Raw genomic sequence first — 26429 nt, forward strand, 5'->3', positions numbered from 1 at the left:
AACAAACGCGGTAACGTTTTCCTCGCCAAAGACCACTGCTCAATTAACACAGTGAACAACCAGTATTATGCAGTATTTTGAAGTTCACTAAACATAGATGTTTACATTTTTCATTTATTTTTTATATTGCAAACATTTGCACTGTTATCAGTATTTGCACACTATTTTATATTATTTTTTGACATATTTAAAGCCATTATTCAATACATTGTTATTGTTAAATAAATATCGTCAAATAATCGAGATCTCAATTTCAGTGAAAATAATCGTGATTATCATTTTTGCCATAATCGAGCAGCCCTATTCAGAGAACTTTTCAGGAAATAATTATTTATTATCTCAGATAGTTATATAGGCAAATTCTTTGAATTGCTACTATATAGCAATAAAATGAAAGGAGGAAGACTAAGGTAGATTTGACAGATAGAGGTAAGGTGTGAATATTGAATGTGCCATATATAAGTAGTAGCCAGCTTTGTTGCATTTTGCCAGAAGCGCACTTCAGCAGCCTCTATCATTTGAGCTTTCAATAAAGCTTCCTGCCTGTAGAGTGTACCTCCCCAAATGTAGCCTGTGGTGCTTTTTCATAAGAAGGCAATACAGCATGTGACCATCTGCAAAGCTCTTCAATGTGTCCAGTGGGATAAAATAGAAGTCACTGTTATTCTTAGGCAATAGAGAGTGCAGGTGCTTCTGCAAAACGTGTAGAGAAGAAACATTCGAAGAGCTGCTCATAAGAATTTTTAGTGTCTTGACTTTGTTGTAACTTGTGATTTCTATGTGAAATTGGATAAGCAGAAGAAAATGGATGAGGTGGATGGATCTTAACCATAAGTGTTAAAGAGACTGTTTCTTGAAATATGTCTTTTTTAAAGGTACAGTGTGTAAAATCTCACAACTAGATGGCAGTAGAATGGAAATTGCAAGCAACTGAATTCTGTTTTCTTATTCCTCCCAATTTAATTGTATAATCCGAGCTACGGTGGGCAATGTAGGACAAACAACTATGGCTGCCATTCATCTCTCATGAGTGTAGGACGAGTGTCCACATCTATTTACTCTGGAAGAATATGTAAAACTTCATGAAAGAATCCCAAAACACGTCTAAATGAGTCACTGAGGTGAATTATTGAATTTTCCTGTTAGTAAGCGCTGCTGTGTTAGTGAAACTTTCTTTGAAGTGGATCGAACATTACCGGACATTTAGGGAATAAACTCCCATACAATGAAATCAAACTGTTTACTATTACCATTGTCAGTGTTGTCAGAGACTGTAGGGTCTAAGTAAGTTCTGCACAACAGAACTAAAGAAACTGGAAAGGACTTTAAACTGTGAAAGCTTAACTAAATGGACTGAGAAACAAAGACTGTTGAAACAGCTTTACTGCTGAATTGTAATGTTGAATTAATGTGTTCTGTTTTAATAAAACAAGATGCAACAAGATCAAAGATCTTAGCTTTCTCTTGTAGAATTAGTGGTTAAATATACATTGTTACACAATTTGACTTTATTTGAAAGCTTGGAAATGTAACTCAGTCACCAAAGAATTTTTGTAATTGGACAGTTAAATATCCAAGTTAGAATACAAGTCACGTTGCATTATGATTTATTAAATATATTTTAGCTTAAACAAATCCTGAAAAATAAAAATGAATTTTGCTAGTTAGCAAACAAATTTGTAGGGAGCGCTACAGCCGGCAACACCTGCACACCCCTCTAAAGCAGATAAAAGACCACCTTCCTCAGCTCCGCCGTGATTGTTCTAAGGAATTCAGCTTATTAAAAAATAAATATTTATCACCTTTCAGAAAACCCACAACACTGCACACCAAGCATATTTTAAAAACTAGCTTGCGTTCTCTGGCAGCTCTTGTTGAATTATTAATCCATTCATTTTGAATGGTACCAGCCAGTGTTTAAAGTTGTGATTAATTGCGGTTATAATATTTTGACAAAAGCATTCTCACATATTATCTTACCATAAATACATATAGTGGAGTTCGACGGTAAACAGATGCTCATATAAACGACACCATCCCAAGTGGCTGGCTTAAATTAAGCAGCATCAGAGGAGCAGCAATTTATTATGCTTTTATGCTCAGATATCTACACACCCACACAACATATGTCTGTTAATACACAGTGACAGTAATGGTGGATTTAGTTGTCCGGGGAAATCGATGAACATAAGAGATTACTTTGCATTATTGTCAATTTATAATGCTAGAAATTACATTACCAGGGTCATTTTGACCGTGGCGTGTGACAACAATGGCAAAGAGGTCATTTCCTGAGGAAGTTGCATTTTCATTTTCATTGGATTTTCTAATTATAAAAAAGATTAGACAAGTATTTAAGATAATGTGGTAGAAGGTTTATTAGTTTTGCAAATTTTTTATATTATTAATTAAATACCATTGATTATTCATTACATCATAAAGTTAATATATAAATTTGAATTCACTAATAAAAAGGTACATCAACAACACAATTGCTAAAACAGCTAAAATATGTAGTTTTTGTAGAAGAAAATATTATGGAAAAGTTGAAAAATGAATTTTAGATAATTTTGGTTGCACTGAAATAAAGAGGGTATAAAACCAGATCGCTCACTGTGAAATAGATTAAAGAGGTGACATGCCTATGTTTTAAAAACACCCTCACAGTTGGCTGAAGCAAAATAAGAAACAAATAATTAATAAGTTAATTATTGTAACTAATGAAGGTTTTTCGAAAACTCGTCTTTGCCACACCTCCATCTCTCTCATCATCTATCCCCACTGCTCCACCTCAGGTCTGCTCCTCTGACCGACTCGGCTGCTGTCCTTTGGTTTCTCTGTTTATTTGCTTGGATTAGTAGTCCAGACTCTGAACTCTCTGCTCAGTTTGGCTAAGGTTGTTCTGATGCTCTACACAGCCTGCAACTCTCCCTGGGATGTGTTCAGATAAAAATTATCTGTCAAGACTGTCTGGAGGAGCAGCACTCTCTAAAAAAACTTCTTACATTTCTCACCATGTTCCACAGCCTGTCAAACATATTTAAAAAAAGAGCTGTCAAACTTGTATTAGTCCTCCCCTCTACTAGGACTGGTCACATTAAGGTTCAGCACTTCAGAAGTGAGATACGTTATTAAGATATGTTATTTATTTCCTCAATATTTAATGAGGAGCCACCCTGGGAAGCAGATGGTACGTTAGCTGTAATAAACCAGAGCTGACTTAAGTGGTTTTGTGAGGAATTGAGCCGTTAAGCTTTGCTATTTCACACCCCACATTGTTGAAGGGTCAAAAGGTGTGCAGTGTGTGGGTGTGTGTTCACTCAAAGAGTGTGTGTTCATTCACCAGGTACAAATAGATTCCTTTTATAACTCTGGACAGGTTCTCATTGCCCCCAGTGAAGCATCATATATTGATGCAGAGAGAACAAAAATTACTGTAAGCTCTGACCCCGTTGTTCACAGAGCCAGCATTAAAGTTGCTGAGTAAGGGTTTCACAGTTCAGCTGTGTTTTATTGTTACGCTCAGCAGAAGTGATGCGAGTGTACACACATGCACAAACTCAGACGGAGATTCACCGAGAGTACACGATCACACGAGTGTCCTCTGAGATTTCTGTGAAGTTCTGGAAATGAGGAAAGTTACAGGTGTTTTGGTCATCAGAAAATAAAACACGATTCTTTATTCTCAAAGTGAGAGAACTAACAGATGAATATTGCTAATCTATGGCTTAGACCAAAAAAATAAAAAAATACATGAAACAGATGGTCTTTTATAGGTGCATCAGGATGAAAATATGATGGCTGCCAATTCTTAAAAGCTACATCTGGCAATGAGCATTTTTCCCCTAAAGTTACCTATGTGATCGGTGATTTCTTTAAGTGCTTAGCCCACAGATGGTGGGTTGTAGCTTTCTGTGATGTCTGAGTATATTTCACGTCTTCAGTTCACTCTGAAGACTCTGAGAGAGGCTGGAAACTGGTGGCAGCTGTCTGAGCCTGAATATTCCCATCGTCTCTGGCTAATGTCGATAATTAAGGAGTAAATACATTTTAGGAAGTCCCTGGTGTGTAGTAGCTTCTACTTTCAACCTCAACCTGTCGCAGGGCACCTTGAAGGTAAATCCGAGTGGGTTTTGGGGAAGTTGGAAGGTGAAGAGTGGGTTGAAGTGATTCCTCTTCTCAACTAGGTGCTTTCACAAAGTGAGACAAAGGATGTGTGTGGAAAAAAATATCCACTTAGTGCTGCATATTAAATAGAGGCCTGATGAGTAAAACATGAATGTTTAAGCTCATTTCTTTTGATACAATCCAGCAATTACGGCCCCAGGGTTGCAGACTGCCGGGGCTGACCGTGTGTACTTATTTTCAGACAAATACCATTGTTAAAGGGACAGAGAAGAGATCTTAACAACTTAAAGGAACCAACCACGAGATGGACCGGGAAAGAGAAGGAGAGCTGATGGGATGGAAAACAGGGGATCACCACAGTGTGCTCATTGAGAAGAATGAATGAATAAATTGGAAGCGATGGCATTCCTGGCGATCTTCAAGGCAATGAGACATTATTGATTTCGAAGGAGAAAACGCATTCTTAATGTGTCCAGGGATCCAGGCCTTCTTTTTCATTCTGCTTGTTGTCCTTGCTCTTTTTCTACAGCTTTGTATTCCAAAAAAAATGTCTGAGGAGTGAAAGCGTGATGTAAAATCCTAATGTAGCTCATGATGTGTCAGTCTAGCTGCTGGAACACTGAGCACTCGTCTCAATTGACAGTGAAGGTACTGTATACTGTACCACAGCCATCTGTTCCCTTTTGACACAATGCAGTGAATCAGCACTTGAGTTTTTTGAACGGGTGCATCCTAAAAGCCTTTTATCTGCAAGGATGGAGGCAGGGAATGGCTGTGAAGATGGTAATCTGTGTTGATATTAAGAGGAAGGGAACAATGCATTGTGCTATTGCTACTGCGCCCATTTTCTCAAAACATATTGTGAGGCAAACAAGCTTTTTGTTTTGATTTTTAACTCTCAACAACATGATGGTCCATTGGTATATGGTTACCACCCATCCACTTTCTTCTGCTTACCCTTATCAGGGTCGCAGGGGGGCTGAAGCCAATCCCAGCTGTCATAGGAGAAAAGGCAGAGTACACCCTGGAGAGGTTTCCAGTCTATCGCAGGGCTAACACAGGGAGACAGGCAACCATTCGCACTCACATTAACACCTGTGGCCAATTCACCTCTTTGGACTGTGGGAGGAAGCCAGAGTACCCGGAGAGAACCAACACAAACACGGGAACACATGCAAACTCCACACAGAAAGGCCCTGGCCAGATGTTGGAGTCAAACTAAGGACCTTCTTGCTGTGAGGCAACAGTGCTAACCATGCCACTGTGCTGCCCCCCACCGGTATATGCTTACCTCCAGCAAAATAGTATTTTTAGCATTTAGGATTTTTTTCAATAAAATGCTTCTTGTGAATAAATGAATGAATGAATGAATGAATATATGATTCTGACATTATCTGCCACAGTGTGTACATTTTACCATTTTACGACGCCCTGCCTTGGTTCTGAGTGTTAGCTGTACTTTTCATTCTGGGTGCTGCTCCAGGGTAAAAGATTCTAATGTGAGGTGGTAAGCCATAGATTAAAGATCATATCAAACCCAGCAAATAGACAAAGTGTTTCAAGTATGATGGCACAGTCAGGAGACGCAGCCAAAGTTTGAGGTGATATGGAGTACAGCCTCGTATTTATCATATAGAGTAACAATAGCCAGTGTATAGCAATCAAGGAGATGGTGTACTGTGCGGGATGGTTTTGCCACGGACTCAGAAAATGTTTAAGTTCAAGGACACAGAGTTATGTAGGCGTGTAAAGCCTCTGTTTGAGGCTGTAATATTGTGCCTCACACTTTTTATATGGAAAGATACAAAAGAAGAATGGGGGGCTTTGATGCGGGACCTTTAAGCCGACTGCGGAGATATGGACATTTGTGTAAGTGGAAGAGCTGGCATCTCAGACTGCCGTTGCTGTTGTGTAAGATGTTATGCCCCCTATATTCCACATGATATGAAAAATCGCCCACTGGAGAGGAATTACACTGGCTTGGTGTGGGTTAGTCTGAACAAGCTAAGGCCTCATGAAGAGCTCTTCTGAATGCCATTATGCCAAAACCTCTGTATAAAAAGGGATTAAGTAAGTTTATGGTGTATCAAAGCATCATTTAGTACACAGTGGTGAGTGGAGTCTGTATAAGGGGCTTTGAAGTAATATTAGAACAGTATGTACCTAAAAGGCAGGGAAATGTTTAGTACTTCATGCTATATTAGATTTGGAGACAATGCTCTAAAGAAAATCCAGAATCGTTAACTACATGGTACGGTATTGCTGTTGGACAGTCTGATGTGTTTACTTTAAGTTTAATGTTGTGTTTTCTAAAGGAAACTGATTTTATGATGTTGACTGAGGTCTTTATGTCAGTCAAGGTGGCCCACTTGGAACTGGCACATAGGGGAAACTTGACATTGGTAGTGGCACTTGGACTCAAACAAAGAGCACTTGATGAGTACTTAGCCTAGAGGGGCACTTGGGCCAATTTGATTCCCATCTGATGTGACATAAATAGATAAAAAGAAATCTTGGTCAGTTTAGTCCAACAGTGCATTAAGTAGCTGTACTATAACAATTTTGATGTCATCATGGAAGAAATTCCTTTTCATGTATTTTGGAAGGTGGGTAAATTCATTTCCCTTGAATAGCTGTATATCCAAGAATCGCTTAGCAAAGAGAAGATTAAGTGCACACATTAATCCAGGAGTCAGAGCAATCTTGTAATCCACTCAGTATGCTAATTGCCTGTTCTTTCTCCAGCAAAGGGGTTTACAGGCCATTAAATGGCACTGAGCAGTTGACAAAGGATAGCCAGCATGCTCCCCCACCCACTTTCCCTCTTTCTCTATTTCTCACTTGGACAGGCTGTTGCACACCCACACAACGCTCCTCTAAAGAAATATGCAGAATCTAAAAAGTGTGCCACTGTGTGATTCCAAAGCACTTATTTATTTTACACCGTTAACGTAGAAATACCAAGCCAGGTTTCTGTTGATTCTGACAATGACAAAAGTGGATGTCTTGGTTGCTGCAGAAACTTTTTATCTTCCTGACTTTGAGGAGTTGTCGTTGGGCAATCTTCACCAGCATGCCAACGTTTTTTTGTTTGTTTTTTGTTTGTAATATTTGTCCATATCTGACAGTTGGACAAGTAAATAATGAAAGATAGTTGCTATTGTCTCCATCACAGCGCACATGCCTCTCTTTCTCTCCCCACAAGGGGATCATGCCAAGGTAAAGTGCAATTCGTAGCGCACTACTGCCTGTGTAGTCCCTCAAGTGGCCTTGGCAGCCTTAACATGATGGATGTTGTTCCAGATTGGGTTTCTCGCTACACTGATAAAACAGCCTTGTCAAAACACATTCACTACCAATGTAAGCATATAAAGATAGCTGCAGATAATTAGAAGATTTGTGCTTTGCGTCATTTCTAGTGCCAACTGCCAAGGAACGGGGCTGTGACGGATGACTCAAAAAAGAGAATTCGGCATGAAGCCTGACTGCAAATGTTGCTAGTAATGACCAGAGTGTGTTTTTCAGATGCAGCTAATGAGCACGACCATTAGACATAAATGACATTTTAAAAACCTGGGGAGTAAGGAAATGAAGAAATACTTGACTGCCTGTAGGCAACAAATATGGCAAGAGCATCTGGAGGATGCAGTGCTCTGTTCACATAGATGACCTCCATCCAGAATGTTGATGCTGTCAGTCATTATACTGCTAGTAACTGTGAAGATGAGCGCTTGTTACAGTGAAATTCTTTAAGCCGTGTTCCTGTCAGTATCTGCATGGCCTCTCAGAGATATGTGAAAGTGACACTTATCCTTACATGACTGCAGAAAACATGGACTGCCCAACAGCAGCCCCAAAGTGAAGCCAAAATGTCGCCCCCTGGTGTTTGGGTGCAGTATAGGTCGTAAACCCGCTATCTCCATACTAGTTTTACTTTCCATAACCACCACTCTGGGCTTCAAACTGACAGACTGAGGTATTCCGCACTAAACTGGACAAATCAATATAAGGGATCTAAGGGATCGTCACAGTTTTTCATTAGGTAAATGTGTGATATCTAGCCTAATCAGTAATTAACATTATTAGCTAGTTAGCTAAGATGACCAGTCAGCTATTGGGAGGAAGCTGATGTTTGGAAGCTAATCTGTGTACATTAATGAATTTACATTGACTAAAGAAATCTCTGATGTGCTTAAATGTTAATTAAAAGTCAGTGATGTAGTTTAGATATTAACGCTGTATATCTGACTACAATAAACTGAAGGATGTTCAGACCTGTAGCAGGCAGCCAAAGATGAGGCACTGCATTGATTTATATGTGAAGCAGAGAAAAATCTGCAGGCCTACACAGTCACTAGCTTACGCTACTGTTACTGTATTTTTATTATTAGTATTACACTGCAAGAGCAACAGGCTGGACTTTTTTTCAGCTGCTGTCCAGAAGAATATTATTACATATCTAAAAACAGCAGTGTGAGCATGTCAGTAGAACTGCAGACTGAAAAAAAGGAAGAGCAGAGCTACAGAACCTGAAGTCTGTGAGATGTTCTACAGTTTGTGATGGTTTTCTCTTTCTGATTGTAGGAGCTCCTCTCAGACTCAGACCTGAGTACCACCCAGTGACAAGAGACAAAAGTACTAAATACATTTATTTGTTGTAATATTGGTGTAAATTTGCAGTAACTCCATAGTTAATTGATTTAAAAAAATAGTACATATACTAAGCTAACATATTATGTACTGTCAGTGAAACTGGCAATGCATAAAATGATATGTAGATTATTTTTTTTTGACAGCATAAATAAATAAATAAAACAAGAGGTAAAAAGTATAAGGTAAAAAAATTCTTCATGTGTATGAGCCAAAAAGCTTTAATATGAAATTCTTTCACACTGTGTTTTGCTAATAGTGTGTTATTTACCATAAAGTAATTAAGAAGCATTCATGCCAAAGTAACCAGGGAGTATAATAGATATTTTAAATCTATTATTTTCTGCAGGAGGGAACAACATAATTTGGCAAAACTCCAGAGCCTCTGTGATGATGTAACAATGTTCAGTACTTCTAACATTACACAAATGAAAGGCTGCTACCACACTGTTCATAATGCGATTTGTCCTTCTTCTCAACTGAGCCTACGCTGGGGCTCTAAAAAAGAAGATTTTACTTTGAGTCCTGCTTGGTACCTGCAATGAGTTTCAGTTCTCCTGATTTTTCTGACATGATATCTGCCTCACTGGGTCAACAGATCATTTAGTACAGGAAGTCTATGATGAAAAAAAGGGAGGGCATTTCTGCAAACCTCTCAATCCAGGAATCCAGACTCGGCTTGGTGCCGATGGTCTACCTCACTCATTTTTTCCCCCCAGGGTGTACCTGTTAATAATAATGTGGACTCTGGGTCCTGTTGTTAAATGGAAAGAACAAATTACACTTCTTTGAAACCTTTGACGGATGTGCTTTTAAATGTAACATTTTATTTAAAGTTTTCTATTTTCTATTTATATGTTACCAGGATATAGAGTGCTCTGTGAGTGTGTAATGGATGTAAAACTATTTACATCTTTAGGTTATTTATATCATCCTCAGTCTAATATTAAAATCTCAGAAATCAACATTTCATTTCCAGATAATTCTAATATTTACAATAACTCTGGGCCTCATCAAGGTACCAGTGATGAGAGAAACACAGGTGTGTAGACTTGCTGACTAGCTAACAAATGTTTTCTTACACAGTGCATGTGCTAACTGCTAGCTTAACTGTAGCTTAACACATTAACTGTAAGAGCTACAGAATGATTTTAATGTTGTATAAAACTATAGTATGTTAAGATTTTTGTGTTTTTAAATCTAGTGTCAATGTTATATTTGTCGTGATTTAAGAAGCTGTCAATTGCATAAAACCACCAGCAGAAATCATTAAACAGCTGGGTGTGTCGCAGTCACGTCCAGCAGGTAAGTGAGTGGGCTCTTGCTCCAAAAATGCAAGATAGTAGCCCCCATAAGATCTGACATCACAGTTTATAATTTGAGTCAGTATGTTGATTCAGTCGCAAGGAAAATGCTGCCTCTAAAAATACAGAAAAGAGAATGCTGCACAAAAGAACTCACCAGATGGACTGGTTTTCCACTGTTTAAACAGTACCTCTAAAGCATGTGCTACTTAATCTCAAGAATCTGCAGCTAATTTTTGCAACCAATCACCATGCACACACCCATCTATAACTGAATGTGTGCACATAAGGATGAAAGCAGGCAGATTTAACTTTTAAAAAGGTTGCAAATATATAATTCTAGTTATGTAGTTCGTTGTTATGATGTAGGTTTAACAATACTGATTCTGGTCCGGTGAGATCTTTTAAATTTTCTTTTTAAAAAGAACAGTGGTTGTGATATTTTTCTTCACATAAGGCTGTTCTGTTGTGTTCATAACTATCTATCTCCTCTTTTTTTTATTTGTATTTCTTTCTACATTGTAGATACAAACTGAAGATGTGAAATATATCAAGTAAGATATATGGAATAATGTAGCAAAGAAAAAATTAATAAATAACTCTAATAATATCTAAATATGTCTTATATTTTAGATTCCTGAAAGTAGTCACCCCAGCACTGCAAACCCTTGGCTTTCTCTCAGTTAGCTTCATGATGTAGTCACCTGAAATGGTTTTAATTTCACAGGTGTGTCTTGTTAGGGTGTTTGTGGAATTTCTTGCCTTCTTAAAGGGGTTGGAACCATCGGTTGTGTTGTGCAAAAGTGCACAATCAGAAGAGATTTGTTTGGGCCAAGAAACACAAGGGATGAACATTAGACCAGTGGAAATCTGTTCTTTGGTCTGATTAGTCTAATTGAGATCTTTGGCTCCACCTGCTGTGTCTTTGTGTGACGCAGAAAAGGTGAACGGATGGTCTCAACATTCATGGTTTCCACCGTGAAGCAGGGAGCAGGAGGTGGGTTGGTGTGGGGGTGCTTTGCTGGTGACACTGTTGGGGATTTATTCAAAATTGAAGGCACACTGAACCGGCATGGCTACCACAGCTTCTGCAGCAACATGCCATCCCATCCAGTTTGCGTTTAGTTGGACCATCATTTATTTGTCAAGAGAAAAATGACTCCAAACACACCTCCAGGCTGTGTAAAGGCTGTTTGACCAAGGAGAGTGATGGAGTGCAGTACCAGATGGCCTGGCCTCCACAGTCACCTGACCTAAACCCAATCGAGATGGTTTGGGATTGGATGGGCCGCAGAGTGAAGGCAAAAGGGCCAACAAGTGCTCAGCATCTCTGGGAACTCCTTCAAGACTTCAAGAAATGGAAAACCATTTCAGGTGACTACATCATGAAGCTCAGAGAGAGAATGCTAAGAGTGTGCAAAGCAGCCATCAAAGCAAAGGGTGGATATACTGAAGAATCGAAAATATTAAACATGTTTTGAGTTATTTCACACTTTTTTGTTTACTACATAATTCCATGTAAATAGTCATGAAAAAAAAGAAAAGCCATTAAATGAGAAGGTGTGTCCAAACTTTTGACTAGCATTGTACATATAAAGAAAGAGAAAGAGAGAAAGAGCAAGAGCAAGAGAGAGAGTAAGGCAAGCAAGTCTTGAGGAGTCAGCTGGGCAATCCACACCTATATCCTATCAGTTGTCAGACACACTGCTGGGGTAATAAGTTGGCCAGAGGAGGAGATAGAAGCCACAGCAAGTATACAGGAACATTTGTGCCAACATTTGGGTCTGGAAAACCCAAGGTCAAATGGGACACCCCCCAATGTTTGAGAATGGCCGAGCTAATATCCTGTGGGACTTCCAGATACAGACGGACAGACTGGTGATGGCTAACCACCTGGACATAACTGGACAAGAAGATGGTTGTAGAGATAACTGTAGCTATGCTAAGTGACAGCAACATCAAGAAAAAGGAACAGGAGAAGTGTGAGAAATACCAAGACCTGAGAGAGGAGCTTGAGAAGACATGGATGGTGCAACAGTGGCCTCAGTAGTAAATGGAGCACTCAGGCCAATGACCCCCAAACTGGGCGAATGGCTCCAGCAGATCCCAACAACGACATCGGAGATCTCTGTTCCCAGGAACAGCAAAGCTACTGCCCAGGACCCGAAAACTCCCAGACCTCTGGTAGAGGACCCGAGCCTGAAAGATAAAGATCACCCGCAGGTCTCTATCACATTTGAATTCATGTGATAGAGACCTGCGGGTGATCTTTATCTTTCAAGCTGGAAATGATTTAATCATTGACTAGGAGAGTGTTGCTAGTAACTGGAGATTTATGCTAGGTAGGTATGAACCGCAAACCATTCTGAAACCCTATCGTCATACCGTGGAGTGCACGCCACTGGAAATGTAAGTGCACCTCACGCAACCTGCAGCTACTGTAATTCGGTATTTCTACCCAGAGAACTGTGCTCACTGGATAAAAAGCTACTTTCAACTGCTACCTTATATACAGGTGGTCAACACAGTGGGTATTGGGTATGTTGGATTTGGTAGACTTTTACGCTGAATGCCCTTTCTGACCCAAACCCAAACGGTTTCTCCCACAGTCAAACCAGAGGTCTGTCGCTAGTTAAGTAAATGTGCAAACCATAACACTATGGTATCCCATCAGGTACCTACAAGCAAAGTAGCTACAAAGTCACTTAAATGACTGATACTTGGTCTGAATTTCATGTCCATATGCCTAAATACATTGAGTTGCTGTCATGTGATTGACTGATTAGGCAATTGCATTAACAAGCAGTTGAGCAGGTGTACAAAGTGGCTGCTGAATGCATATTGCTAATAAGCGCATTCCTGTGCCTACATTTAGACAACATCCACTTACCATAAAACAAAAGTTCTAGCATGCTGACTGCTAGAAATATGTTTTGTGTATCTGTGTATTTGTTACACCAGTGTGTAACAGTATCACAGTAATAATAGCAATGTGAGACATGGAACATGTCTTTTTTGCATGTGTAGGTGTGTGTGTTTTAATTTGTTTTGCTCATGAAACCCTCGCTAAAGGATATTTTCCTGAAAATGATAACCTTCAAGTATTCCCTTGGTATTTCTGAAGGTATTCTGAGGTGCTATCGTTCTGTTGCTCTGAATAAAGGGCAGTGGGTTGGGGGTATTATAAAGTGCAGATGAGTTGCTAAGGTAGGACTGTATGTGGGTGGTTGTCTCTCAGGTTGAGAGTTTTTCTGGAAGCTATGGAGGTCACAGTAGAAAGGTGCAGTAAATATGCTTTGTGCCAGCACAATGTTGGGAGTAAAATCCTTCTCTGCTCACTCTATGAGAATATGATTTTTTGCACTGAAGCTTGCTTAATCCATCCCACATACCTTAGCTAAAAACAGTCAAGCCCCTATTTATCATTTGGTTCAGTTTAAATTTTATATCTCCAAACCAGAGCATAAGTAAATTTTAGACAGCTTACATATGTAAGGTCAAAAGACCCTAAATATTGCCAATGCACCCATTAAAGGTCCAAACTTTCTAACAGGAACGGACTACGGGGATCTTGCTATCAACTTGTACTAACAGGTGGAGAAATAATAACAACCCAACAGGGACAGCTCACAAATTTCTGACTTACAAGACATCACAAGGGTAGAGATTGTTACATTTTAAAAACTACATGTAACTGTGTTTTAGTATATTGCCATGGAATTAAACATTTCTGAGGTCTGATTGGTTCACAGTTGCATCCTTTATACCCTGACTGTAGATATTAATGCCACAGAATAATAAAACACCATTAATTTTAATTTGTAATTGTAATTTACTTTTTACAAACACGCCTCAGGACAAAAGCTGTTAAGTGACAAATGCAAGTGTTCAAAGGTTATATAATTTTCACTCAGAACAGTGGAAAAGGAGCCTAGTAAATTACTTGTGCATTTTACAGTAAAAATCTCACATTATCTTACCTTGCAGAGACATTAGGCCCAACTGATGGTCCCAGGGACATGCTAACAAGTAGCTCCTTAGTTAGCAGTGATTGAAGCTACAAAATAAAATACACATAGCACCTTTAAAGCTTTCAGGCAGTTACAAAAACTGATCTGTCAGAGAGGTCCCTCTTAAAGACAGTAGCATTTTGTATAATTCTGAAGGTACTGCGCTCATTTCATTCTCCCTGACAGTAATCCCAGCCCTAACCCTTTAAAGAAAAACATCAGATCAACAGAAATCACACAAATTTGGATTTGAAACTGATTTTCGACAAAATATGACATGTTTGTATCCCAGCGATTTAAACTGATGCAATGTAATGTGTAAATAAAAATACTCCTAATAATGCAAATGCAATATGTAATGTCTATATAAATTATGTTTTAGAGGGAAAAAGGAAGGAAGAGTACTGTAGAAACAGTAACCTCCTTAATTCTTGGGCCACAAAAACCAAGTGAGTGAGAAGCACTTTGTAAAATGAGGTCATCCCCACACATCCTTTGATCCCTCCATTCTTCATCTTGGAGGCAAGTGGCATATAAGAGGATCTATCTTTGTGAACAGTTTTGAGCCTCCAAAATTACAAACAAACTAAAGGCAGGGGATCGATACAGTGTGTCTCACAGAATGATGAAGTGGCACTTCAGAGGGTGAAAATCAATGTCGCGTTCCCTTTCTCTCCTTCTCCTCCTCTCGCCATCCTTCTTTGTGGGTCCTAACCTAGCTTCACAGTCCTTATACCACGGTGTTAAAGTGTGTATGTTGCTTGGAGCTTGGTCTCACACTGTGATTTAATAGTCCTTTGTTTTTTTTTATTCCTTTTTAGCCTGGAAGACCCCTGCCACTATGATGTGTGAGCACACCCACCAATAATGGCCCATAGGATACACAGTGAAAGTAAGTGCTTCTGGTCTGATTTATGATTGGAATGTTCCTTCACCCTTTACTGTCCTTCTGAACCTCAGCTCATTTGTTGAGGCAGTATCGATCAGGATTACATAGCAATCATTAAATCATAGCATAGCACTTTACATGAAACTGCCAGCATGAAAGCACATATTTAGAACAACACATGCACTGGATAAACAAGTTCATTTCTGTGCATTTTTATAGCTCATGAAGTGTTGGAAGTGAAGGAGCCATTTACAACTTTGGAAAAATAAAAGGAAGTTCATTATATATATTAAACAAAGAATTAACAAAGCTTCCCAAGGAGAAAATTGGATTTCAAGTGCTCTGGCAGTGGCTAGAAATTAATTGTAGCACTGTGGCAACTTTTGAAGATCGCATTCACAGCAGAAGGAAGCATAGTTTGCCTCAATACTGGGACATTGTCCCCAAATAAGTATAGGATTTAGGTTTTGTTATGTGTTACTTACTGCTTGAGTTGAATAGGTTCAGTATCTGTTTTGCACTTACTGCTTTCGGTTAAGAAGGAGTTTTTCAATTACTGGAGCATGATTATCTTTGGGTTGGGATTTTCAGGTTATGGCATAGACTAATGTACATCATTCATGTTTGTCTTAGTAATATTGTCTCAATATCAGTTCCCACTTAAATGTGGTACTTTTTGTGATGGATTCTACCAGAAACATTGGTAAGTAAATAAAAGTTGTTTGATGAGCATGTACTGTACAAATATGTACAAAAAGAAAAAAACTGTCTAAAGTAGCTGACAGTTTGTGGTGTAGGTAAACATTTCAGGCTGCTGGTTGGCACAACTGTAAATTTGGTAAATATATTTATGGTCCTCACAAGGATTAGGGTTCATTGATTATAACAAATATATCAAACTGAAGTAGTATAGATAGTTCAGTGGTGTGTAAACTGTTTGCCCGCTTCCTGATTTCCTGTTTTTTGTATGTTTGTCACACTTAAATGTTTCAGCTCATAAAGCAAATTTAAATATTTAAATCACTTTTTCACACAGGGCCATGTAAGATTGGATTTTTGTTCCCCACTTAATCATAAACAACTTCATTTAGAAACAGCATTTTTGTTTTTATTTGTGTTATCTTTGTCTGATATTTAAATGTGTTTGATGAGCTGAAACATTTAAGTGGGACAAACACACAAAAAAATAGAAAAAAAGGAAGGGGGCAAACATAACTGTAGATTTCAGTTGCGGCCTGATGATACATCCCTATAGTTTCAAGAGGTTTTATCTAAGGAAACCAGCAGGCCAGTGTGTGCAAAAAGAAAACATTGCCAGCATTGTGTACTGTAATTTACAGTTCTTGTAGCGATGAGTTATTATTTGCACTGATAACCGTGTCACTTCATCATCATCAACATTGTCTCAAAATTTCTTTAGTACCTTGAATGTAGTCACGTGCCCTGTTTCTTGTACAGTCTTTGCATTACTTGTCTCGATGTGTGAATGTATAGGACGTAATCTGCATGCACATAATCTATATGAGCGAATGTATTCTGTGTTTGAGAGCAGTCTGCAATTCTGTTCAGGGCGTTACTTGCTTTTGTGATGTTGGTGAGCTCTCAGACAGCCCCTGTTGGTGCTGGAAGGCAGCGCTGTCAGCTGTGGAAAAGTCTTCCTGTCAGCCCTGCCTCAAGTTCTAGAGCTGAAAGATGAAGCCTGAGACAGGTATCCACGTAGTGAAGTAGTTGGGGGAAATAGATATGTATTTATCTTACTCTCCATCTATAGTTATCTATATACCGTATGTAGCTACAGAGTCTATTTGTCTTCTTTTGTTTGTCTTTGTCTGTCTCCAGGGGTGCAGCATGGGGTGAAAGGCTGCTGTGTTTCAGCAGTGAAATATTCATAGTATGTGCAGGGAGTTTGACGAGGAGCACTTGACACTTCCATAGTCACCACCCTCATTTTCATTTCCTCTCTGGCGCTGGCACTTTACCTCAGAGCTCCGCTGGTCTTTCATTCAACACTGTATTATAGAGGCTCAGTACAGTCATGATGAAAACAAGCCCACAGCATGCTGCTTTCACATTTCATCGCTGAGTGAATGTGATGTTAAACAAAGAAAAATACTGCATATTAGTGAATATTTTAGCTGTAAATCTCAAATATGAATTTTTATTACTATTCTCTGAAGGTTTTCATGGTAAAACTGGTACTTGAGATGCTTTTTGCCATCCCTCTTGTGCTGCGATAATAGCAACTTGGGAACATTTTCGGTTTAAATTCAAAACGGATGATATATTCTACATCGGTTGTACCTGACTTCCAACATTTCCCTGTCTTACATCATCAGTCAAAAAACTCAGCCAAACACACCCAGTCGGATTGCAGGTTTAATTACCGAATATCACGATAAAATAGAAAAAGAAATCATATTAACAAGACAGGATTGGTCTGTTGAAAAAAGTCTGACCTCTTTCTAAAGCTGCATTGCACCTTGCCCCTGAATTATGGAATTATTGAAATTGGCGCGTCTCTGTAAAGAACTCAACATTTTCTACCTTTTTATTCTCTTGTATAGTGATAGTATCTTAACAGCATCTTACCTAAATATAGGCATCTATCCCAGATATAAGGAAGTAACTCAACCAAAAAGGTTTCAATATAAATAACAATTTTTCCAGTTTAGATTTCTATAAAAATTCATGTGAGAAGGTTTAAGAACAACAAAACACAGGATCATAAGCTCTTTTTTTAAGGAATTATGTGCAAAAATCTCATGTCATCTTTCATTTCTTTATATTTTGCTAATAAAATGGGAACTACCTGCTGTGATTTATTGAAACACCTGCAGACATGCATATTACTACACATATAAAGCAAAATATATAATATAGAAGTTTGTACTCATTGGAAATGGGAAATAGGTTCAATTAATTGAAATATATGTGGTACAATAAATGATACAAAATGCAGTTCTAATGACCTTGTAATTTAATATTTGTTATGACCACACACACACAGGCCGAACCCTCTTAGACAGCATTCTTGTAATTTCTTTAAGTAATCTTCAGGAATAGTTCTGCTGTTGTGTTTTCTTGACAGACACCCATGCACTGAGATCATTTCTGATGAGGTTTCAGAATCACAGTCATCTTTAAAATCAGAAGATTATGATTCTGAGTGAATAGAAGATGGATAAACTGAAGTCCCAAATGACTTTTTTAGGTCCTGTGTCAGGTCTTTGCAACATTCTTTTCCCTTTTTTTTAAAGAACATAACCTTCAGATTCTGTTCATCTACTGTAGATATTTTTTAGGCCCGGCAGTTCTTTTGTGCTTCACATATCTCCACATAGTATGGTGGGCTGGGATATGCCTAATTTTGGATTAAAAGCTCTTTGGGATTCACCTTGTTGGTGCAAAAGTACTATTGTATCACTGTCAAACTGTTATCATTTTTCATAGACTTAACTAAAAATATGGACATAAAATATGTGTTTTTTGACACAGGCTGCTAGTAACAAAGTACCTAGAGATACAATTTTTATTTGGTTCTTTGCCAAGTTGTCTATTATGCATAGACACAACATTAGTTCATTCCTTGACTTAGGTGCTTTTTCTTGAATGATCTATAGGGCAGTGTTAAGTGGCTTAAACCAAAAACAGTGGTAAGGTACACAGAATGGACTAAAATGAGTAAAGAAGCAGTTATCAAAAAAAAAAAAAAAAACCTCTTAAAAAATTATAAGACTTCGGGGCTGTTTGGAAGCAAAATCTAAAGAAAGAGGGTTGACTCAGGAGATTTGCACATTACTGTATGTAAGTACTGTGTGTAAGACATTCTGTGAGATAAAGTTTTACATTTGACAGTGTGTGCAACAGTTTCAGTTTCAATTTTTTTTTCCATTTTGTGTAAAGGCTCATGAAATTACATTTAATCTACTGATTTTTGTTAAGAGACCTGACATTTCCTTTAGTGTGTAAATGCATACAGATATGTTTCATGTCATAAACTCAAACCTCTTGTTTTACTTTATACCCACTGCACAAAGTGATGCGGGCTCTTGAGCTAAAACAAAAGTGAGCAGCTGGTCGGTGGATTTTACCAACCTGCTGAGCATCGACAAAGACTGTCGAGCAGATAGTCAAGTTCATACATACACACTTGCACAAACTTCTCACAATGTGCCTAGCAACTTCTCTCAGTCCTGCTACCATTCACAAACACACGCACTTCCTCTTACAAAGCTCTTCACAATAAAATATACAATACAATATGCTCTTTTAAACGTATTAAACATATTGCACTCCTTTTAAAAGGAATTGCAAAGATGTTTCTGAATACTTTAATCATTTTTATTTTACCATTATTATTACAAATTATAAGTTGATTAATAAAAATAAATGAACCAGTTAAAGAACAACAGGAAGATGTGAAATAACAGATAAAAAATAAAAACCCACATGTACTGAATAAATCAATAGCCTAACACCAGTGTTGGGTAAGTTACTTTAAAAAAGTAATTAATTACTAATTACTTAGTCAATATTGTATTTAAAATACTTATCTAATTACTGTGTCAGAAAAGTAACTTAATTACTAAATAAGTAATTAAACTAAATACTTCTTAAAATCCCTATAAATCTTGAGTGGACAAACAATAGAAATTAAACTCTTTAAATAATTTTTTTTTTTTTAAAGACGGAGACTCTACAGTACGCAGCGGTAGCATCTCTTCCACAATGTAGCCTGCAATCATTTTTTTAAGCTCACCAGACGCTTTCTGTGCTGCTGAAGTAAAATCAAGTTTTGCCTGCTTAGCAGGAGTTGGATGATGAACAAGGATCACTCAGAAGTGTTCGTCTATGCTCTCGTGTCAGGCGCTTCAGTAGATTAATCGCGCTATTAACAGCAGCCGATAGTTTTTTCTCCCCAGGACATAGCTTACATATTACTGTAATATTCTTGTCTGCTTGTTTCAGAAAAGTGAAGAGACGGGAATATGTCCATTTCATAAAACAGCCACACGCTTCAGCCGAGTCCGACATCTTCCGCTTTAGAATACGACTATGCAGCAAACTGGCGCGAAATGACGTGCACCTGGGCCACAGCGATGTTAAAGCGGCAGAGTTTACTTTTACGTTTAGAAGATAAATTATTGAAATTAAATAATGATATTCAGCGAGTTTAATTATTTTACATTGTAACGCAAGTACATTGTAAGTAACTGTAATTAAAATACCTAAAAATGAACAGTAATTAGTTACTCTACTTTTTCAGTGGAAAAGTAATTTAATTACAGTAACGCGTTACTTAGTAACGCATTACACCCAACACTGCCTAACACATAATAGATCTTGTTTGTTTATACAAAATCAGTATTCATATGTATCATGTTGAAAACAACAATGTTGATATTTGTAAATAAAAAATATTACATTTATTAATCATGTAAATTTCCTGCACCTGTCATAGACGTCCACATGATGTCCAAAGAAATTACCCAGTCCAAAGTTCAAATGTTGAACATCTTGATGCCGAGGTTGGGTCATGGTTGCATGTCCAAATTGTGAAGTTCGGATGTCGTCCAGATGTCCAGAATTGGTCATGGACCAACAGACACAATATAGACACGTTTATCCAACGTCCATTGTTTAGCAGGTTGGAACCTGAGCCAATCTTGGTTTGGATTAAAATAAAAAAAAACAAAAAACAATCAGAACATTGCAATCCTGGGAGATAGAGTATCTTAATCTTAGCTGGCACAAGAGGTGTGCTATTTCAGCTGTTTTAGTCTGCTTACAGCTGCTGTGCATCTGCAACTCACTTTGCAACCCACTGCAAGATCTTTAGTTCAGCTTTGCTTTTTACTTTGTATCTGTTGTAATCATTGTCACATCTATTGTCACTGATGCCTGATTTGTTGCTGCTGCTCTCTTTGCTTCGAGGCTTCCATGGTTTAGCATGAAAGGCTGGTGAGGTCTGCTATCAGGACATCTTGTCAATATATACTTTTCACCAAATAAAAATAGCAGTCGACCATTCGCCTTTTGACTTAACTCTGACTTTTAGGTTTCCTGGGAACCTGTTGGGTGTCACGTAAATATACTTCCAATTTAATTATACTTAGGTTCAAAGTTTTTCTGACTGTCAAATAATATTTAGTACAATAGCATTCATGTACACAAACAGCAGTATTACCTTTTTGACACTATCATGTTTTGCTAAGAGGCAGATCATTACAGGCAGATGTGAAATGTAAACATGAGATCCGAGGTCAAATGTCACATGATATTTCAATGCAAACTATAACGTGATATTTAGAGTGCTCATATATTAGCATAGTTTCCTAAATGTTGCCAATACAATCAAAGGCAGCTAAATTTGACGCATAGGTTTAAACACATTTTTTATAAAAGTTTGACCTTATTTGACTTTGAAGATGAAATCAGAGGTCTAAAGTTACATTTTTAGAGTCCCCATAATATCATAATACCCCAGCATGCCTATGTGTTGTCAATAAATAAAAATAAAATAGATAAATAAAATAGTTCTGTATAGCATTAATATCACGTTGACCTTTAAATCAGTCTGTTGACCATAAAGGGGAGGTCAGAGGTCAAATGTGACATCATACTTTAAATCTTATAAGATACTTTCTTCATGTTGGCAATATACACCCGACTTGTAAGAATCATAGTTTTTAAGTTATAAAAAAAAGACTTTTGTCAGTTTTCAACCAATAAATCATTAAGCTAACCTTGAAGAAATTGGTGGCTGTAAGCCAAATTTTAATGGATTGTTAACATGACCTCACTCGACATCCCTTTCATTCATAGCTTTTTGAGCTTACAGATAGACACACACACACTTAAACGTGAACAAATCCTTAACCCACTTGGCAAAGGTAATAAATATAGAATTGAAGTATATAAACTTATATTAAACTTCTCCACATATCAAAAGCAGAAAACGAGCTTTCATGACAGGAGATTTGTTAAAATCCACGACTCTTGCTGCGAGATGGCATTGATCTACTCTTTGCTCGCTGCATAATTCTCAGCATCGTACTACTGTAAAATTAGTCTCAGAGGGAAAAGTAAACAGAGCCTGGTAAAAGTTGAAAATCACATCGTCATTATATTTTTATGCCGCCACCCTCGTAAGTCATCCTCACAGAGCCCAGGCCCCTTGTTCTGAACTCTGCAGAAATATCAATATGGATTTAGGAGACTCCCTGAAGCAAGGTCCTCAGCTAATTAAATCTGTAATCACTTTGTACTGTAAAAACACAAGCAGGGGAGGGGAACAGAGGGGTATGTGGTGGTTTAAATGCAGGCCGGTGGAGTTTTATTTAACAAAGACGGCTAATTGGGTCAGAGCTCTTTATCCTCATAAAGTTCCAAGGTTTCTTGCTATCCATTTGGACAGCTTATGGCACTTCTGACGACATCTAAGAAAGTGAGAGAAAGGAAGAGAGGTTAAGTCGGAGATGGAAAACAGCCACTGTTGTCAAGGCTACTGCAAACAGCTATTTGATATTGTCTTTGGGGTTTGAAGTCTGTTGTACAATGTAGAATGTAATGAAATACACAGGAGCTGCGTGGCAAGAATACATTTAGCGGGAGATGTTACAGAGATGTACAATATCATGAACTCCTTCCATCTTTAATTTCTAGAGGGAGAACCATTCAGCCATGTTGTAAATATGATCCAGTCATTATCAGGTCAGCTTCATTCAGTCTTTAGACGTCTCAAAATTCTCAAAGATTACTGCCTTGTGTGGTATCTGCATTTTATCACACCTTCTTTAATCACTTTATATGATGATATTTGTGCAAAATCATTGAATGAAATTAAAAACTAAAAATAGAGTAATAATACATAATCAAATTGACTGGAGCTGGTGATAAATGTTTAGGGATATGAAGTATAACTAAATAAAGTATTTGAAACTAACTGATTAAACTTTGTTACTCATACTAGTTGACACTAGTAATACCTGCCTTGGGGTTTTTTTTGGCCTTTTAACTGGCTTTATTGATAGGAACAGAGAAGATTGACAGGAAAGCGTAGAGAAAGAAAGAGGGGAAGAAGTGCAGCAAAGAGCCACTGGTCGGACTTGAACGGCTGCTTTCAGCCATGCGGTATATGGGCACCTGCTCATAACTGAGCTGAACCAGCGCCCAAAACCATCTTCTTTAGCTAATTATTAATATCATCAATACACAGTAATAGTTAACTATCCACTGCAATGCAACTGTTCCAGTAGTAGGTTATAAATGAGGAATGTGGATTATGGAACAGGTGACATCTTATAAACGCAGCATGATTTAGCATAATTTTGATGTAATAAATATGGCTGTGTGCATAGACGGGCATAAAAACCGAAGGATAGTGTGAAAGCCTAAGTATTTTATATTTTGCTAACACAGAGACAGACTTTTTATAAATGATCTTGAGCAGTAATCCTGCAAGCTTTGTGATAGTCTTTCAAAGTTTTTCTTCAGACAATGGCTGCTTTTTCACTTCTTTTCAATCCAGTCCTCGTACCTGGCCATTTTCAGCCATATGTTTGTTTGTTAAGCCACTTATCCCTGATCCATGAAATATTTTGTTCCCATTTAGTTAAATATATTATATATGAGTTAAAAAGGCATAAAGTATCATTTTTGCACCAAGAATGTGAATCCCAAACTACTATTAGCTGAAAACGTGACATGACGTGTATGAATGGTGTGCAGCGTGTTCTTTAAAAATATGAGGAATCTGGACAACGAGAACAGCAGATGAACAGTATCTGTTCTCACAGAAATAGAAAAAAAATACAGCCATGACACAGAGCCAAAGAGATCCATTTGGCCTTTCAGTTGATCCATCTACTGTTTGTGGATGAATGGCTGTCAAGGAGTCATTCTGAAGTCTTTATTTTAGAAGCGAGACAAAATTTTAGAGAAAAAATTCAAACAGTTCTGGAAAGAAGAGAAGGCTAGCTTTATGGGGATATTTAGTGTATCATGGTAGCACAAGGTATTCACAAGGTAAATACCTTAAGACAGAAAGAGCTCGTTTCTTTCTGTCTTAAAATGGACAGAAAGAAACGAGCTCTGCCTAGATTTTACCTTGTGCTCTACATATTGCCATACTCCTTAACCATTTTGTGCTAGAGAAATATTTAAAATGGTTCCTCAAAGATGAGAATTTTCTTTCTTTTTGCATTTTACAACCAAAATCCAAAGCAAAATTTCTTGTTGTTGAAGAAATTTGCAATTATATGTAAGCATTTTAGATATTAAACATGTGATACCTCCTGTTTACAGTAAATAGCTGCAAAGCACAGAAATACTTCATTAAAACTTTAGAGCGAAGTCAAATGAAGAAACAAAAGGAGGCTCTTTCTATGGACGTTCTCACTATTTGCTCTCTTTTCCCTCTGAATTTTAAGCCTTAAGGAGTCACAGTGTATCTGCGATTACTATTTGAGCTGCAGCTCTGAGGTGCTGACCTCATGCTGCCTCCATTCTCTGTGTTACTCACATTTGTGTCTGTCCCCAGGGCTCTTCGTCTAAAGAGCCTCAACTGAAGAGGCAGGCGGGCCAAGCACAGTATGGCGGGGTTAGACCTGCCCTGGAGAAATCTTTACAGCGACCTGATTTCACTCAGTTGCTCCCCTTATTCCCCAGATCTCACGCTCATATTCACCTGATCCTGTGTCAGAGCCATTTTGGGTGGAAAAACTTCTTTAACAACAGTTAAACTAGAGCAAGATTTCAGAATCCAGTGATTGTTCATGCGCTGCAGCCACAGTCCTTCTCCCCGAGATCTTCGTTTCTGTTTAATCTAGCACATAATTTCATTCATTGTTCGAAATCTTTCGTAATGTCTGAGAGATCTGATCGTGACCATTTTCACGAATCTCCCTCAAAATTGCACATTTTCAGTATCAGCCCAAAAACAATGTGTTGAAAAGAATCTCTCATCCCAGCTTGTTACATGTATCTCACAGGGATCTGAATTAATATTAGCGATTGGTCCCCAAGTCACGTTCATCCCCATCTTTTCACTCTAGCATCTGGATTTAATTGGTGCTACGCCGTAAAGCCACAGCTGCTCTTCCTGTTAGAACAATAAATTATCCCAATTAGGAGTTGAACAAAAGAGGCTGTCTGACACAGCAGCCCACTGCCATGCCTAGAGATTGGACTGCGATGGAATGAGGCTTCTCGCTGACATGAAGCCACACCAAAACACCTGCCCCATCATCTCTCTGATCAAAATACAGTTCCAGTCCAGGGAATATATAGAACGGGAAGAGACTGCTTTGCATGACTTACAAACACGAGAGCTTCTTGTATATAAATTAAACAGAAAAAGAATCACTGTGTTCGAAATCAGTGAAAGGTATATTGTGTAATTGCTGGGCGGATGATTAATTGGTGTTTGGATGATGGGTTGTGGATACAGCCGGGTTTTCTGGCAGCTGCCTTCCATATCGATGGCACCAGTAATGAAGGCAATAATGAGGTAGGGTTCAGAAAGATGTGGAATGGGAGGAACAATAGGAGCATCTGTGCCTCTCAGTAGTTACGAGTATAATTGAGACCATATTTTAGCTTGCTCTTTGAAAACTAGCCTTACTGTATTTCCCGTCTCCTTCCCTGACAGACGAGACATATTTATTTGCCACTGTGTCACGTTCAGGTGCTTTGGCAACTCAGGCGATCTACCGTTTAAAAGAATGTAGGCTATCCACAACTGCGATGGCGGCCTGTGTTGTGATTGACACTACTTCCACATCCTGGCCTGGCCACACCATCTCTTTGTCTCACCACTTGCTGCGAACATGCCATTAAGCCAGTCGAAGTTTGACAAGAAAAATGAAGTGTGCCGGTTCCTGTGGCCTCGAGTGTCTCTCTGAATAATGAGCACATTGCCTGTACCCCCCTGTCTCTTCCACTCCGTGCCATCAGTTTTACTCTTCCCCTTGAAGTTCTAGTCTGCTGAGAGAGTGAAGGGGTCTTTAGGTTGTCACGTGTCCAGGAAAAAAATGTGGTCATGCAAATCTGTCAAACTAAATCTGTAAAACCCAGAAAAGAAGCGTATGATGAATGAAGTATATTTTTATTGATATAATTCCCCCATTCCATTTCACGGCATTAGGACGGGGAGTGCTGTTTCGTAGGAGCTGTCCAATATGAGGGAGCGTCATGAGATGTTGCAAACAGCTGCAATTTTGCGAGCCAAATTAGCTGGCACTGTTTTCCTTGTTGACTTTATTTCACTGCTTTTTAAAACACAACAAACGGCTGAGCAGCGCTGCTGGATCATAGCGTCATAGCTGCCTTGCACAGCAAACACTGAGAAGAAAGGGCAGCTCCACTGCTACTTCCTTACCCAGCCTTATTTCTCCCAATTACCAGCGTGTGAGCAAACAGTATGACATGACTGACCTCCTCTCAGAG

At 38.4% G+C, this 26429-nt stretch overlaps 1 protein-coding gene across 2 annotated transcripts in view; it reads left to right on the plus strand.

Annotated features, from left to right (window-relative positions):
• Window positions 1-26429, plus strand: part of mgat4c (mgat4 family member C) — a 113715-nt gene that overhangs the window by 33433 nt on the left and 53853 nt on the right. For both annotated transcript variants that reach the window (XM_063479124.1, XM_063479125.1), the window contains exon 2: window positions 14914-14984. The gene's annotated coding sequence lies outside the window, so the exon portion shown is untranslated. The remainder of the gene's footprint in view (window positions 1-14913; window positions 14985-26429) is intronic.

The sequence above is a fragment of the Pelmatolapia mariae genome, linkage group LG7 (assembly GCF_036321145.2).
Source record: "Pelmatolapia mariae isolate MD_Pm_ZW linkage group LG7, Pm_UMD_F_2, whole genome shotgun sequence".
Lineage (NCBI taxonomy): Eukaryota > Metazoa > Chordata > Actinopteri > Cichliformes > Cichlidae > Pelmatolapia > Pelmatolapia mariae.